Below are 15,314 nucleotides of genomic sequence, written 5' to 3'. Positions count from 1 at the left end.
ATAATTGCATATCTATATTTGTTGATCTACAGTGGGTTGTAGTCCAAAGTAGCTAGTTCAAGATTACTTAATCTGGCCCCAAGTATCCTTTCTTGCCCTTAGTGGATAAACACAAACTCAGAGATACTGGTTAACTTCCTGGCCTTATGCTTTGCTACTTGATGAGCAGTTTAAGCCTCTCTGAAGCATCCTTACCTTTCAGGTCCCAGTGCAAAAGCCCTCTCCCTTCTCCCTGCTCTAGGTCATCCAGGATGACCCAGAAGCCACCACCTTGTAATGAACTGTCTCCTTGTGGTTATATTTTATATTCCCAGGTGGATGGCACACTTTTGAAAGATGACTGACTATGTTATATTACTTTGCACTCTTCTTAGTACCTTACCAAGTGGTTGGCATGTGAACACACGTTTATTAAGTTAAGTGTTGACCAAACGATTACTGAGTCGACCACTGTCAGCCTTTGTGGCTCCAAGTGAGCGCATCCTCACATCATCTGCCCTTTTCCCTTGGTGACACTAGGCCTGTACCTGAGACAGAATTGTCATTTGAATTGTCCACTTGAATATGCCTTATATTTTTCCCCTTGAAAGCAGTGTGTCGCTGTAATTCAAATAGATCTCACGTCATTTTGCATCTAGGATGAAATGCTTTGCTTTCTCAGGGTGTTAGCTTCCTACACTTGCCACGAGGGGGAGCAGCAGTTCTTTTCCAGGAACCAGAATGACTCCACACTTTTCATTCTTCTACAGTTGCCACCCCAATATTTTACTCTTCCTTGTACTTGTTCTCGTAAATTTTTCTTTTTTGTTTTTTCTCCCGCATGTCTTTCCCACAACTGAAAGGCAGCTTCTTCACCTTAAGAAAATTTTATTTTAGTTTGCTTGATTCCATTTCTCTAGCCACTAATAGTTTAATTTCACTCAGATTCTTAATTCCGTATTTTTAAAGAAGTGGATATCCAAAATGGCACTAGTACTCTTGTAAAATACTTACTGTTGGAAATAACAATCGAAGGGGAAACCAGAAATTATCTTTCAATCAATATCTGACAAGGACAGCAGGTCGGATCTATTTTTGTCCCTCAGTTTACCTAAAGTATTGGGAGTAAATAGGTATTAATACTTGCCAAATAGGAAAAACTCTTAACTAAAACTGGGTGTCCCAATAATCTACACATATACAATTCTAGAGCTGGGAAGAATATTAGAAATAATCTGGACCCAAATCTTCCCTTGCAGATAAGAATTTCAATGATAGAAAGGTCAAATGATGAGCTGAGCTAGTTCAAGGGCTCATTCAGGTCCAATGTTCCTTGCACAAAGCTCCATTGTCTCTCTTGTGAGCATAATGTAAAACCTGGCCTCTAGTTTAAACACAGAGCTGAAGTAGTTCTTTTACAAGTCTGAGAATTTATGCTAAGAATCCTTGCAAAAATGCTGCTTTGGGTTCTGAACACTATGGAATACCTTACATATATAAATAGTGCTGTGTTCCTTGCCGTTGTTAAAGTTATTCAAATGGATCTATTGGTATCCGTCTGAGGCTCAGCCTGAGCTGCAGAAAGCAAGTTACATAATGATAAAAGCAACAATAGAAATAGTAACAATAATAATACTCTGTAATATGATTTCTATTTATGTAAAGAAGACCATACATGTAAATGCATATTTAAAGTTCTTTGAGTGTATACAGTCAAAAATGTTGCCCATGATACTTAACTCTAGGGAGAAAGAGAGAAAGAAGCAGACGAATGCCCAGGAAAGCTTTCATCTTGCACTGCATTTATTTCCATAATGTTTGAGTTTTTGCAACAAATATGCATAACTTCTGAGTTTATGAACATTTAAAAGGCGAACATTAAAATTTTAAAAGGAAGTTCCTTATTAACATTGCTATGAGAGGAAAATGTTACTTTTATGAAAGGCCATTGAACTTGATTAAAAAAAAACCCCAACAACAAAGACATCTATTATTTCCCCACTGAAAACATGCAGTCAGTGATTAACCAGCACAATGATAAGAGCTCAGTATTCAGTCCTCATGGTGGCCCCGTATTGAGTTATGGCTAACAAAGAATGGACTTGTTTTGCAGGGGTGATTAAAAAATTCTTATGAGCTACTTCCTAGTAAAACAACTACATTAAAGCTGCTACCCACCACAGTGAATGTCCTGAAGAGATAAAGACATCTAGGCTTCACTATCGCTCAAAGTTCAGGGTCAGCAGTTTTTCACCTTCCCCTAGTCCTTGGCTCATGGGAATGGCCAAGCCCTGGACAGCTACTTCCAGGCCGCCCTCTGTAGACATCTTACTAGTGTTTTCTTATGGCCACAACCCCCCTGCCAACTTTGCTTATTAAAATGCAATTATATTAACGAGTATCTGTTATTTAAATTTAGCTCCATAGTTTCTCCTTTACTAAAAGTAGAACATAACAAAATAAATTTTGAACCCTTTATGTGCATCTTGTCCTTTATATGATTTTGGAATCTTTTATTAAAGAGAAACATTTACCCACTGCCCTCCCCTACTCCGTACATTGCCATAAAGGAAATGATACCCACCCTCAATTCTGTGATTTAGAACAATATTGGAACAAACATTTCTAGTGTCTCTCTCTCCCTGGCCACTTCTCTTTTGGGTGAAGAAGTAGCTTATTGGAGTGGTGAGTTTGGTGAGAATCTGGCTTTCATCAGTGCCAGGTTTCTCTACTGGCTGAGCTGAATGGGTTGAAGGCCTTGACCATGAATGGCCCCATCTCTCGTCTACTGTCCTTCTCCTCTTGGAATGTTCTGTTCCCAAGTGTACCTACTTTCCTCCTCCAGCTCTTCTGTGTCCACTTGGTAACTTCCTGAAGGGGATGTCTGCCACTCTGTAGACCAAGGAGATCAAATCCCAGCGAGGTCAGGCCCTACAATGTACTCAAATCCAGTATTTTCAAAATCATTCTGATTCTGAACTTTGATTCCCATTTATCTCCTTGGGTTGGTTCTAAATTGTATATAGTCCACAGGGGAAGATTTGTATGCAATTAGTATTCTTTGAGATCCAGAACTCTATATCCACGTGTCTAATGTGCATCTTCTCTTGGGCATCTCAAAGTGACCTCAACATTGACAGACCCAAACTTAACTCGTAATCTTCTCCCTTGGGCAAAAACCACTTAACAAAATGCCGATCCTCTTCTGAGCATCCTCTCCCTCAGCAAAGGCCACTGCCTTCTCTCTGGTTGTACGAGCCGGGAGCCAGAGTCTTCCCTGGCTGCTCTTCTCCTTCATGTCACCTAGTTCACGTATCCAATTCACCGCACTTCCCTGCATCTCCACCACCTCCTCCCTATTCTAAAACAGCCTCGTCTCTCACCTGAACTGCTGCCATCGCTTCTTAATTGGTCTACTCACACCTCCGCTGGACTCTGCTCAGTGACCTCACCATGTTGCAGCCTGAGGCCATTTTTTTCCACGCCATTGATGGCGTTCTGTTTCTCTTTCAATAAAGACAAGCCTCCCGGTATAACCTTTAAAAGGGGTCAGCAAACTTTTTCCTCTAAGGGGCTAGATAATAAATATTTCAGGTTTTCCAGGCCATACCGTCTCTGTTGCAACTTTTCAACACTGTTATCATAATGAAAATATAGCAACAAATAAATAGGTGGTTGTGGTCCAAGAACCTTCACCTATAAACAAGCAGTGGGCTGCCTTTGACTCACAGAACATCCCACTGTCACTGCTGTTCCGTGTCGCTGACTTCATGCTTTGACCCTTACCGTGTTCTTTCCCACCATAAGGCCTTCACAGATGTCCTTCTATCTGCCTGGCTTGTTCTGTCGTCTCTTCACTTGGTCAATTCTTACTTTCTTCAGATCTTGGCCCAAAGCCACTTACTCAGGGAAGCCACCTGCGGCCTCGCCGTCTGTGTATAGTCTCTCAAAGCCTCACAGAGCTTCCTCCAGAGCCCCCACCAGAGACAGTCCTCATCTCTGCAACCATCCGAGGAATGTTTGTGACCTCACTGTCAGGTAACCCCCACTTCCTCCCACCCAACTGTGAGACCCACAAGGGCAGGGGTAGTTCTTTCTCTTGTTTATCACTGCATCCCCAGGCCCCGGGGCCCAGTACACAGCTGGCACTCAGTAAATTCTTGTTGGCTGTTGGAATAAGTGCATGAGTGTGTGGCCAACCATTCCTGCTCCCACCGCCACCAGCCTCCAGCATCTCCTGGTGACCTGTGTCTATTTTCTCAAGCCATCTCTTCATAAATTATTTCCAGTGGTGTTTCTCTCTCCCTCTTTCCATTATCAGTCTCCCTTTTTTCTGCACACTTGGAGGAATTTCTGTTGCTGCTGCTTTATCCCTCTATCCTTGGCATCTATCAGCCTTCTCTGGTGAGTGTTCCTCCAGCTTTCCTTTGGCCCCCAAAAGCTCATGCCACAGATTTATCAAATCTCTCCAGTCAAAAACCTCCCACAACACATTTGGAGAGTAACACAGTTGCTTCTATTCACCTGTTACAATGGGGGCGTTACTGCACTGTGAGAAGCCACGGGGGCATCTCCGTAGACGGGTGGAAGAAGGAACCTAGAAGATCTGAACATATGTTTGGTAAGTTTAGGGAGAGTTCAAGAAAGCAGGGCTTTAGCTCTAGATTGACTGTTGCTACCAAGAACTGAGGATAATTCTTTGAATTCTTTGGGCATCTTAATAACTATTGTCTAGGAGGCCAGGAGAAATGGAGGACAGTTAAAGCTGTAACTGGTCACAGGCGGTTGTTACTCACATTAGCCAGATCGGGGCAACATCTGGTCTTTTGTATCATTTGAGTAATGTTCTTGTTTTTGTCTGTTAAGAGATGATTACAGAAGTTTCTTGTTTTTGCCTTGATCCAATAGTCACAGAGTGGCCTTGTCTGGTTTTGGCAGTCTATGAAGTTCTTTCTCTTCAACAGGAGAATTCCACAGCCCAGCTGTGAGTGGCAGGCCAGTTTCTAGCAGCTCCAGGGCCATCGTGTAGCGCCAGGTAGCTTCTGGCTTTCAGGAGCTGTTCTTTCTCTCGGAGTGAGTCCTCCCAAGGAAGAGTGGGTATACGCGAGGGGTGTCCACACACCCCGAGGCTCTCGGGGCCTCGTCGTCTGTCCAGGCAGGCCGATCTTGGCCACCATATAATAGAATTTCAAGAGTGAATACTTCTGTTTGTCATTTTTCATTGTGTCCTAGTAGAAAGGTCACGTTAAGTTATGAAGTTAGATAAATAAAATTCCTCACTTGGTGAAAAATGCATGGAATTCTTTGGCTTGGACTCACTATTTTAATCACGGATAAGAATTTGAATGCACAACAGCTCTTAAAATTTTTCCCCCAGTACATCATTAAAAAAAAATCTCTTGAGTAATTTTTCAGAGATTGTTGACATGATGTCAAGTGAGAAGACAAACAACTGTATTTTAGAAAAGAACCAATCTGCTAGCATTCATTATTGGCTCTAGCCATCGGTCCTGGGTATGACATGTGAAAAGAATTTATGAGAAGAAGCCAAGTGTAAGGTGCAGCCCGAGGACTGTAATAACGAAGCGTCTGTATTCCTGTATGCAGAGTTTGGGGTTCATATTCATGTTAGATGGTTCCATGAAGCAAGAGCTGCGTAAACTTGAACTGGCAGATGGGAGCAGAAAGTACCCAATTCACCCGGGTCCCTCTGAGATCAGTGAAGCACAAGTTATGAAAGTGGAAAGAGGGAAGATAAAAAGCGGAGACATAAGTCACGGTAAAGTGTTCAATATAACTTGAACAATTAAAGTGAAGCAATAAATGAAAGTGTATTCATTTTGGGAAGAATAGTAGGAGTTGATCCATACGCCAATAATATGTGTTTTTCTCCCATTCTCTCCTTACTCTTGGCTAACATCCAGTTGCACTAGGAGTAGAACACACTACCACTTATTTGCCCAGAAGCTAGAGCTGGCGAGTCACCAACATCCATGGAGCCGATGGATGAATACTGGGGAGCGGAAAGGTTGTGCAGATGTGATAGAAGCAAATGACAGGGGCTCGGTCGTTTTCTGTTTCCCTCTGAGTGGCCAGAGCTCACTCCATGAGGGCCGAGCTCACCGTCTAAAATAGCTACATTCTGGGCACCTCCTTTTATCTGTACCTACAAGATGAGGAGCATTTGTGAAGGTTTAACCTATTATTTTCACTTTATTTTACTTCCAAAATCAAAAGAGTCTCTGAGTTGAGGGCAAAAGGTAACTTTAACTTAGTGTCGACACAGATCATTAGAGAAGGCAACACACTACAGTGGAAATAGCCCATGGCTGGAAATCAGGAGTCCTGGATTCTCAGCTGTGCCTGCCACAAAATATTCAGTGCACATGTCATTACGTTGTTGAGCTCAGGGATGCTTCGGTTTCTTAAATGATACGAAGGTTTCCAAAGTAAAAGCACAAAACGAAACACAAGTCTATTGGAATAAACATAAATTATGCACTCACACCTAACAAACCAATTGACTAACAAGATAGCTGACTTGAAATTAAAAACTGTTAAAAGAATATTAGAGAATGTTTTTTAGGTTCATCAGTTCTAAAGACAGAACATACTGTAGTGTTTAATTATGGAGAATTGCTTTGCTAATTAAGATTTTACTAGACAGAAAAGGATGTCACAACACCCTCGTTAACTTAGATTTTTCTTTAAAGATGTGTAATTCTAAAGACAGAAGAACACAGCATAGCAGCTTTATAGATCATGTGAATAAGACCAATGTTTGTGTTCTGGTTTATCTTGGCAAAGCACAACTTTCTACCTCAAAGAAATAATGTTGACAAAAGCTTATTCTTCAAAAAAAAAAAAAGTTTTCCTTAAACATCAAACATCTCTTACAAAACATTTTGGATAGTAAAGTATAAATTAATCCTGCACCCTGATACTGGGTTTCCATTTTGAAAATATATACAAGACTTGAAAAATGAAGACCTTGAGCTCAAGAGTTTAAAAGAAAAAAAAAAAGAGCATTGTATTGTACTGTGCTGTACTGCATTATGTTGTAGAATTCTATTCTGTTCTATCCTCACGCCCCTGAAGAACATTGCTGCATAAGGTCTATCTATCAGGAAATTAGCCTGATCAGACTCACACGGAGAACTCTGTCTGCCTGTGCCGGGCAGCAGCTCAGATCTCACTTCTGCTATCAGTCCATCCAAATACGCACAGTCCAAGGATCAGCCAGAGACTGGGGGAAGTTTAGACACAGAATCCAGGGTTCTCCTGCTCTGGCTGCTTTTCTGGCATTCCCCTCTCACTCACTGGCAACCCTGGTTGTTCTGGTCTCCCTCTCCTGGCTCCTCTATGAAGGTGAGCCCATGCCCCACTGCTGCAACTGAGGCTGCATAAAAAAATTGGGAATTCATCCCTGTCGACCGCATCCTCCACATGTTACTCCCCTCTAGAACCCACCTGCTTTTGTTCATTCTCTCAGGCCCTCTGATAATCAGTTTCTGTATCTTGTCCAGCTTATAGCTGTTATGTGTAGGAGATTTAGTTTGTTAAAAGTCGCTCCTCCTTAAAGGAAGCAGAAGTCCATTGCTGCTTGCTTGTTTTGTGTGTGGAGGGGAAAGAGGGGAAATGGAGGTGCGAGAGGGCTGATGGAGTTCTGCTGGCCTCTCTCGGGTCAGCTAATGTGAACAAACTCTTTAACATTCCAGGAATCCACAGTTATAGGGCACATATTTTCCCTTTTCAGCTCCAGAGTCCAAAACTCACTCAGTATGTAATGAAAAAGACTTCGTCCCTGTCTTCATTAGGGAAATGCTCAGTCGGGACCAAGCGGGGAGGGGAGAGGGCTCGAGAGGGAAGGAACAACTGGCCCAGCTTTCTGAATATTTTCCCACAATATAAATATATTGGCAAATAGTTCAAGGCCCACTAAAGGTTCTGGAATCTTTTTGTTATTTTTTTTCTTTCTTGATTTCTGTATGCTTACATATTTAAAGTAAATCAGATAATACGACATCCCAAACATAAAATTTGTTTTCACATCTAACAAAATTAATAATCTATACTTAATATTATCTATCATCCAATTCATACCCAAATTTCCTCAGTTGTCTCAGAAATGAACTTTACAGCTTTATATTTCAAATTATGATCCTAGTGACAACATACATTGCTTTTCTTTCCATCTGTAGTACTTTTTCTCTTTGTGTGGCAATTGCCTATTGAAGGAACGAGGGGGCTTGTCCTGCAAAATACACCACATTCTGAATTTGTCTATCACTTCTGTGATTCTGTTTAATTTTTACTCTCAACCTTGTATTTCTTGTAAATGAGAAGCTGGAGCTAAAGGCTTCATCGATCTTAAATCATTTTGATGCCATAAACGAATATAGGCAGTGTTATGCTGACCTTTGGTATGAAGTATAATACATACAAATGCATTATATTGTCGAGGGTCTCTGTTTAGTCAGGAATGGTGTTTAATTCCGTCAAATGCCTTTAGAGATGTTTAGGGGATTGTTGCCTTTAGATTTTAAAAATATTTAACCTAACATTGAAGAATCCTTGCATTCCAAGAATAAATCTCATCTGATATGTTATTCTTTCATCATACACTGAATGATTCTATTTTCTAACATTTTAAAATTTTTACATCAATATTAATGTGTTATATTATTCTGTAGTTTCTTTATTGTTCAATCATTAATTTTGAAAATCATGGCTACACTTGCTTCACAAAACAAACTTGGAGATTTGCATTTCTTTTCTATGCTCTGAAATACTTTAAACACCACTGGCATTATACTTTCTTTCAGATTAGTGAAATTTTCCTCTACGCACTGTCTTAGCTGCATCTAATATATATATTCTGATATATAATGTCTTAATTGTCATTGGTTTTTGCAATGATGCAATTTTGTTTGTATTGCAATTCAATAATTATTTAACAGAAATTTTTATTATTTCCAGGTTGAGAGATTTTTGGTCCTTTTTAATTTGTTGAATTGTATTCAGGAATTGTTTGTATTATGTCTACTTTTTTAGAATGTAATCTAAAAATGGCATAATCAAGAGTCCATAACAGTGTACATGGGTAATATGAAGTATACAAGGCACTCAAATGTTATGACTGAGTACTGTTTGAGCAGTATTTTTTTTCGTTTTGACTTGTACTCTTCATAGCAGTGTCTCACTCATTCTAGTAAGTTTGCCACCACTGAATTAAAACTGTGATGATCATCATGTCATATAAAATGTAAAATACAGATGATGGTGATGGTGGTGGTGGTGATGATGATGATGATGATGATGGTGATGGCTAACACTTGTGGACCATTTGCTGTATACCAGGTACTCTTCTAAGCCTACACATTTATTATTAACTCATTTAATTCTCACAGTCATTCTATGATAGGTACCCTTGTTTTCCCCCACTTTACAGACTGGAAAAATGAGTCAGACTGATTAAGTACATTCCCCAAAGTCACAGAGCTAGCAAAGATTTGTTGATGTTAAATCAGAGGTTGTGAAGGGTATAACAATATTGAAGGCAGAAAATATGTGTAAAATAGTGTCATGCTAAAAGTAGAAGCTTAGTACTAACTTAATATTTGTTACTTTTTGACTATTGCGTTTTATATATAGTTCTTGTCTCCTATATTGTATTTCAAGCTTTTTTTGAAAGCAGACATATTAGAAGTCCCCGTAGTACATAAAAGGGTGCTAAGTAGTAGTACCAAAAATACAAGCTTGTATTGACATAGCACTATGTGCCAAGCATTTTTCTTAGTACTTTAAATATACTAATTCATTTCATCCTTATAAGAGTAGCAATTACTAATTATTATTACTAATATTCCTATTTTATGCATGAGAAATTAAAGCACAAAGAAATGTAGTAACTTTCCTAAGGTCAGACAGTTTGTAAGTGGCAAAGTCAGAATGAGAACCTAGCCAGTCTGGTCCAGATTCAGCATTTTTAACTATTATGCTCTGCTATTCACTGAATGCTTGTGAGTGACTCAAGAATCTAATGAGAAATGTTTCATTAGAGAATAATATGATTTGAGGTATGATTTCTCCATGTGCTTATTTATCCAAGTTCCAGATTTATTCTCTTGGAAAAAAATCAGATAAGAACATAGTCTAGGTATTAGTAAATCATACTGAATAAATTAGAAAGTGCATTTGTAAAAATATACAATTCTCTGAGCCTGTAATTTCTTCTGAGACAATATTGTTCATTAATTAAAGTCAAATTATAAATTACTTTTGAGAATCACAGCCATATTTGCACTTGTTCAATATTGTTGTTTAAATGTTCTCCTTTAGATGCAATGTACACTTCATGTTAGTGAAAATAATCATGATTTAGAAGCATTCATATTTTTAAAGTATAGTTGCTGAAATAAACTTCCCAAACCAGGAATGACTATTTTACCCAAAATGATGACGATTTTTCCTCAGATATATTATTTTAAGCCAATATATATTTCTTTTATTTCCTACAAAGTATTAATTCCATATTTCAGAAGAAAAGAAGGGATGATTATTTCAAATTAAAGCTTGATGAAAATTTCAAATAGAAAGCTTGCAGATTTGCCTGTGTTCTTCACAACTGTATCATCAAAGAAAAAGAAATGAGTGTTTAAAAATAATAACTACAATGACAAACTACACAGATAAACATGCAGCACTAAGAGCTATCTTTTGATCCCTTTTTTAGATGAGTCCATGCAAATGAGACAAAAATACATAAGAGATACCAGAATACATACTTCATTGTTTAAGACTTACTGAAGCACAAACAGATCTATTAATAAGGCATTGGAATCACATGAGGACATGAATCACTACTTCTTTAAATTTAAATAAGATTTAGTTTTTAATCCAAGGAATTAAATATATATAGTGTTTTATACACATATTCTGCATAGAAATATACAGTATATACAGGATAGATAGACAGAGAGAGAGATAGAGAGATAGATGATAGCTCTCTTGCTTGGAATTATAAAGTAATCACTGAGTACTGAACAGAGGGAATATCAAAAATTGTTACTAGAGACAAAGTAGGATATTTTATCATGTTAAAAGTGTTCAAAAGAGTTAAACACTAGAAGGAAATTTTTGAATGCTAAGGATGAAAAAGTATATCTTTTTCTTCTTCTTAAAATGTTTCTCATGTTTCCATATTTTCTAGAATCAGTTGGGTATTACTTTTAAATCATTAAAAAGTGTTACAACATTCCGCCACCAAAAAGGGGAATAATTATTTTAGAAGATTAGTCATTTAAAATACTAAATATAACCCCTGTATGATCTGAAAATCATAACCCTGGTAGCGTCCAAGTTAGTAGTCAGTTTAGCATTAAAAGACAATAGTTAATTCAGGATCAAGTCACATAAATAATAAACTCACACAGCCTTTAATGAAACATTTCTATCAAATTCAAAAAATAGATCAAGTCATATCTCAAATGATGCAATAAAGAATCACTGGAGTATGGAACCATTTCCATAATTTGATGTAGCAATAAAAACTGGGAGTAACAGGTCAATAAAATTCATCTAAGCTATGTAAGCAATGCACAAACCCACAATGATAATAAGTAGACCAAATAGTGTAACTTATCCACATAAACAATTATGGATACTCTGACAAGAATAATTAAAATTAGAGGGAAGTCCCTTCCGAAAGACTAAAACTCAAAAGCATTTTCCACTTTAAATTTTCTGGTAGGCAACAGAGCTTCCCTACTGGGTCTAAATCTAATAACATACTTTCAGGCCAACAGTTAACAGATTCTGTCATCTTCACTCAAGAACAGCTAGAAAAGTTACACGCAGTCCAGGGGAAAAAAAAAAGATTATAAATCACTGTGTAGCCGTGAATATTATTATGTCAGTACCCGTGCTAAGCTTCTCATTCTTGCCCGAGTCATGTCAGAGAAGAGGACTTTCTTCTGAGTCATTTATTTCCACGAATCCTCCTTCTTAACCCCACAGGAATTCAAGGCTTAAATTTCTTTGACTTTTAGGTAAACATCAGTCTTCACAGGTGGGGAAGAAGCCCAGCGAACAATTTTAAATCATTTTCTTAGAATTCCCAGAAGTTCCATTTGACCAGACTCATTAAATAGAGAGTGACAAATACTTGTCTTCAACAAACTCCGTTTCAAAGCAGGATATGAGGGGAAACAAAGACACAAATGAAAAACAACAGGTGGAATCAATGTTTGGATGGGCGAAGGTAGCGATGTCTGGGTTTAGATTGGACATTTCCAGGAACAGGAACACAGGCATGCTTTCTCGTCTTCATGCTCTTCAGTTTGATGTGGAGATCCGGATGGGACTTCTACTTCCCCGCTGGTCGACTCTAGCCATGGGCTTCTGTCCCCGGAATCAGGGTGCGGGCTCCTAGTGTCCGCACATCGAGGTGATCTCTCACTTCACTGGGAGTATCTTCGTAGGATGGAACAGGGTACATTTTATCTCCTTGACTACATCTGATATGGGAGCCAGTTAGTTGAAGTATAAGGATTTGCATTGCAAAAGAAAGGCAAAATGGCTTGAAGACAATTTTACCCTCATTGGGGACTTTCTTGGGCTCCCTGCAAACTCCTGAAATAGCTGGTGCTGACTCACCTGCTTTGGGGACACACTTATTGTGGCCAAAATTTCTCATGGCACTTGATTTGTGAGATCTTAGATTAGCCATGTTGCTTGGCAACACACGAATCTCCCTAGACATTTTCACTTTGACTTACCTAAATTCAAATTTTAAACTTTCAGAAAGAGCACAGATGGTTTTAAGTTTTAGCATTTTCTATTTGTAAGGAAAAAAAACATATACCCTATTCTAATTTACCCTCCTAGCACAAGAAATTCTAAGATTTTGTGCTAAGCAATTCCATTTATAGCTGTGTGAAATATCCTTGCCATTTTATTCAGTCTCCACCCCAGCTGTTCTCACACTACCCACATTCAAAAAATCTTTCCCTATATGGGTTTTTTAGTCATAATTCCTTCTCCAGAGAGGAATGTGCAGTAATTCAAGTAAATATCTTGGCCTAACATAATAACCTGATTGGCAAAAGAGAGTGAGAGAGAGAGAGAGAGAGAAAGAAGGGAGGGATGGACGGAGGGAAGGAGGGAGGAAGGTAGGAAGGAGGAAAAAAAAAAGAAAGGGAGTTTGCATCTGAATTGTCTTTCAAGTAATTATTTTTCTATATGTGGCAAACTATTTTCAAAGGGACTTATATACATAATAAATATCATTAAGATTCAAACACAGTAATAAGAATAGAGTGAACATTTCTCCAAAATTTAGCATATCAACAAGTGTTTGTAAAGAACTAAAAGAAATATATTTATAGAGTATAATTAATTAATACATATTATTTAACATATCTGAAAATAAAGAGATGACATATGATATATTAGTGTATCTATGCAGTAGAAAGATATATTAATATCCTATGTGGACAATAACATTGTGGTTGTGGATTATTTAATTACAGGTAAAGATGCTAACAGTATATTAGATTATTAAGTATAAAAGTAGGTTTCAAAAATTGCATGTAGAATGTGATCCATTTTTTTTCAGATATAAAGATATATGTGTATGTGTGTGTTATAAGGGCAGAAGAGGCACCAAATTTTTTTAAATGGTGGGATTATGAGAGATTTTATTCTTTTTCTAAATTTTCCTCAATAAATATATACTACCTTTATAATATGAAAACTACACTAGTTCAAGCTGTTTTTACACATACTGTGCACTAGGCTGAGCTGATGATCAGTTTCATGCTGTGCTGGTTATTAACCTGCTGTGTGTCATCTCCAAACCCATCCTTCTCCTCTCCTTTGTGATGCTCAGACTGCAGCTCTGCAAATAATCTCTGTCCTTTCCAGCAGGTTTCCTGTTAAGAGTCTACAAATGCGGGCACTAGTGGGAGACTGAAGGGCAAACACAGGGAGAGGGGTATGCACTTCCTATTTGCCTGTTTCTGTGGGCATCACATCTCAATTATTTCAGCCCTCAAGGAGCAAGCATCATCACACCCCCCGGGTAGGACTAGCATTAAACAAGCAGTGTCCGCTCCCAACCACTACCCACCACTTACTGCATAACCCTCAGAACTGCAAGTCCTGGCTGCAGGCAAGCTGCTCTTCTACTAGCAGACTCACATCTTCAGGTGCTAAGACCCTAAGAGCCTGTGGTAAACGGATGTCTCATGGAGCCTCGGGCAAGCCCCAGTAGGAGGACCACAGTGCAGACCTCTAGGGTTTGGGAGCAAATGTATACTCTCTTCAACTCATTCTCTTCTTTTGAGCAGCAGTTCCTGGAGGGCTTTCGATCCTTGTACAGACTGAACTCCTGACCAGGGGACACGAAAATGACCACGTAGCCTGAACTGCCCCCCATGAACTGGATGTTATATTGTCCACCAAGCCAGGAGTTTGGGCAAGTAATTCATCAAGTGGATGTGTTTTTAAGAGATGCACATGAGAAGGAGGCTTGATCCTTCCCTTGCCCCTGGAGGTCCTTCTTTGACACCTATTCCTGCTTTGTTTTCTTCTCTCTCTAGATCCAAGGGATTTTCTTATGATGGAAGAAAACAACTTGAGCTGTTTATAGATGGTTAGAGCCTAAGGAAGGTGGCTCTAACGCAATTTAGACGTTAATGGACAACAGAAGTTCATTAAACTGGAGGTTAAAACTATTACCTGGACACTTCAGGCTCCTTATGGTAGGTACTCAACTAACAGAGAAGGAGGCTGCTGCAGAGGCTGGAGAAAGGGGTGTCGATTTATCAAAGGGAACTGGAGGAGCTTCTAAGAGGGAGGGCAGGAGGGAGCACACTAACTGGTTGATAATGATGCAAAAATGAATTTAACTAAAATGCTTCAAAGGGATAAATGAGAGTATCAGGATTTCAAAGGAGGTTTTCATTCTTCCCTACAATTTGTGGTATTCTTTAAAGTTTTACAAAGCTTACACACTATTTACATAATCAGAAAAATTGATAAGACTATTTTCAATGGGGAAAATAGACAGTAACATAAGCAATATTCTGTTATTGTTATTTTTAAAGGCATTGAACTTGGAATACCTTTGTTAATTTGTAAGTTCAGAAATTATAATACTTTGGAGAGTGGCTGGGATTGAAGATCACCTTTGCTAAGCTGGAAATAAAAGTTTCCAGCTAATGAATGGTATAAATCCCACATGAGGAAAGGATGTGTATAATTCACATAATAGACAATAATTTAAAAAAATCTCTAACCCACCCCACCAAGTTGAGGGTGTGGCATCATGA

At 38.6% G+C, this 15,314-nt stretch overlaps 1 long non-coding RNA gene across 1 annotated transcript in view; it reads left to right on the top strand.

The window, feature by feature from the left end:
- The window catches only part of LOC116280284 (uncharacterized), a 62,994-nt gene extending 48,560 nt beyond the window's left edge, over positions 1-14,434 (top strand). Inside the window, exon 7 of the long non-coding RNA XR_012072035.1 lies at positions 14,331-14,434. This is a non-coding gene — a long non-coding RNA (uncharacterized lncRNA). The remainder of the gene's footprint in view (positions 1-14,330) is intronic.
- The last annotated feature ends 880 nt before the right edge of the window (positions 14,435-15,314 follow it).

This window comes from Vicugna pacos, chromosome 4 (genome assembly GCF_048564905.1).
Source record: "Vicugna pacos chromosome 4, VicPac4, whole genome shotgun sequence".
Taxonomy (NCBI): domain Eukaryota; kingdom Metazoa; phylum Chordata; class Mammalia; order Artiodactyla; family Camelidae; genus Vicugna; species Vicugna pacos.
This window is presented reverse-complemented; position numbering and strand designations above follow the sequence as displayed.